Source organism: Musa acuminata, unplaced genomic scaffold (genome assembly GCF_036884655.1).
Source record: "Musa acuminata AAA Group cultivar baxijiao unplaced genomic scaffold, Cavendish_Baxijiao_AAA HiC_scaffold_96, whole genome shotgun sequence".
NCBI lineage: Eukaryota > Viridiplantae > Streptophyta > Magnoliopsida > Zingiberales > Musaceae > Musa > Musa acuminata.
In genome coordinates this window covers 112,501-115,000 of record NW_027020375.1, presented here as the reverse complement: position 1 = coordinate 115,000, position 2,500 = coordinate 112,501, and positions in this window count along the sequence as shown.

The following is a 2,500-nucleotide window of genomic DNA, read 5'->3' as shown; positions in this document are numbered from 1 at the left end:
CAAAAACTGGCCAAAACAGCCCAAAAACGGGCCAAAACTGGCCATTTTTGGCTGCGCGAGCGAGCGGCGAGCGGCGAACAGCGAGCGAAGCGAGAGGCAGCACCGTCCCTGCTATACGAAAGCCCCATCCAGCCCTGTGCCACCCGGGGGGTTCCAGGGTGCTGAGATGGCTGACGTTTTGCTCCGCTCTCGACGGTCACCGCGCAATGCAAGAACAGGCCAAAAACTGGCCAAAACGGCCCAAAAACGGGCCAAAACTGGCCATTTTTGGCTGCGCGAGCGGCGAGCGGCGGACAGCGAGCGAAGCGAGAGGCAGCACCGTCCCTGCTATACGAAAGCCCCATCCAGCCCTGTGCCACCCGGGGGGTTCCAGGGTGCTGAGATGGCTGACGTTTTGCTCCGCTCTCGACGGTCACCGCGCAATGCAAGAACAGGCCAAAAACTGGCCAAAACGGCCCAAAAACGGGCCAAAACTGGCCATTTTTGGCTGCGCGAGCGAGCGGCGAGCGGCGGACAGCGAGCGAAGCGAGAGGCAGCACCGTCCCTGCTATACGAAAGCCCCATCCAGCCCTGTGCCACCCGGGGGGTTCCAGGGTGCTGAGATGGCTGACGTTTTGCTCCGCTCTCGACGGTCACCGCGCAATGCAAGAACAGGCCAAAAACTGGCCAAAACGGCCCAAAAACGGGCCAAAACTGGCCATTTTTGGCTGCACGAGCGAGCGGCGAGCGGCGGACAGCGAGCGAAGCGAGAGGCAGCACCGTCCCTGCTATACGAAAGCCCCATCCAGCCCTGTGCCACCCGGGGGGTTCCAGGGTGCTGAGATGGCTGACGTTTTGCTCCGCTCTCGACGGTCACCGCGCAATGCAAGAACAGGCCAAAAACTGGCCAAAACGGCCCAAAAACGGGCCAAAACTGGCCATTTTTGGCTGCACGAGCGAGCGGCGAGCGGCGGACAGCGAGCGAAGCGAGAGGCAGCACCGTCCCTGCTATACGAAAGCCCCATCCAGCCCTGTGCCACCCGGGGGGTTCCAGGGTGCTGAGATGGCTGACGTTTTGCTCCGCTCTCGACGGTCACCGCGCAATGCAAGAACAGGCCAAAAACTGGCCAAAACGGCCCAAAAACGGGCCAAAACTGGCCATTTTTGGCTGCACGAGCGAGCGGCGAGCGGCGGACAGCGAGCGAAGCGAGAGGCAGCACCGTCCCTGCTATACGAAAGCCCCATCCAGCCCTGTGCCACCCGGGGGGTTCCAGGGTGCTGAGATGGCTGACGTTTTGCTCCGCTCTCGACGGTCACCGCGCAATGCAAGAACAGGCCAAAAACTGGCCAAAACGGCCCAAAAACGGGCCAAAACTGGCCATTTTTGGCTGCACGAGCGAGCGGCGAGCGGCGGACAGCGAGCGAAGCGAGAGGCAGCACCGTCCCTGCTATACGAAAGCCCCATCCAGCCCTGTGCCACCCGGGGGGTTCCAGGGTGCTGAGATGGCTGACGTTTTGCTCCGCTCTCGACGGTCACCGCGCAATGCAAGAACAGGCCAAAAACTGGCCAAAACGGCCCAAAAACGGGCCAAAACTGGCCATTTTTGGCTGCGCGAGCGAGCGGCGAGCGGCGGACAGCGAGCGAAGCGAGAGGCAGCACCGTCCCTGCTATATACGAAAGCCCCATCCAGCCCTGTGCCACCCGGGGGGTTCCAGGGTGCTGAGATGGCTGACGTTTTGCTCCGCTCACGACGGTCACCGCACCACGCAAGAACGGACCATAAACAGGCCAAAACAGCCCAAAAACGGGCCAAAACTGGTCATTTTTGGCTGCGCGAGCGAGCGGCGAGCGGCGAACAGCGAGCGAAGCGTGAGGCAGCACCGTCCCTGCTATACGAAAGCCCCATCCAGCCCTGTGCCACCCGGGGGGTTCCAGGGTGCTGAGATGGCTGACGTTTTGCTCCGCTCACGACGGTCACCGCGCCATGCAAGAACGGACCAAAAACAGGCCAAAACAGCCCAAAAACGGGCCAAAACTGGCCATTTTTGGCTGAGCGAGCGAGCGGTGAGCGGCGAACAGCGAGCGAAGCGAGAGGCAGCACCGTCCCTGCTATACGAAAGCCCCATCCAGCCCTGTGCCACCCGGGGGGTTCCAGGGTGCTGAGATGGCTGACGTTTTGCTCCGCTCACGACGGTCGCCGTGCCACGCAAGAACGGACCAAAAACAGGCCAAAACAGCCCAAAAACGGGCCAAAACTGGCCATTTTAGGTTGCGCGAGCGAGCGGCGAGCGGCGAACAGCGAGCGAAGCGTGAGGCAGCACCGTCCCTGCTATACGAAAGCCCCATCCAGCCCTGTGCCACCCGGGGGGTTCCAAGGTGCTGAGATGGCTGACGTTTTGCTCCGCTCACGACGGTCACCGCGCCACGCCAGAACAGACCAAAAACAGGCCAAAACAGCCCAAAAACGGGCCAAAACTGGCCATTTTTGGCTGCGCGAGCGAGCGGCGAGCGGCGAACAGC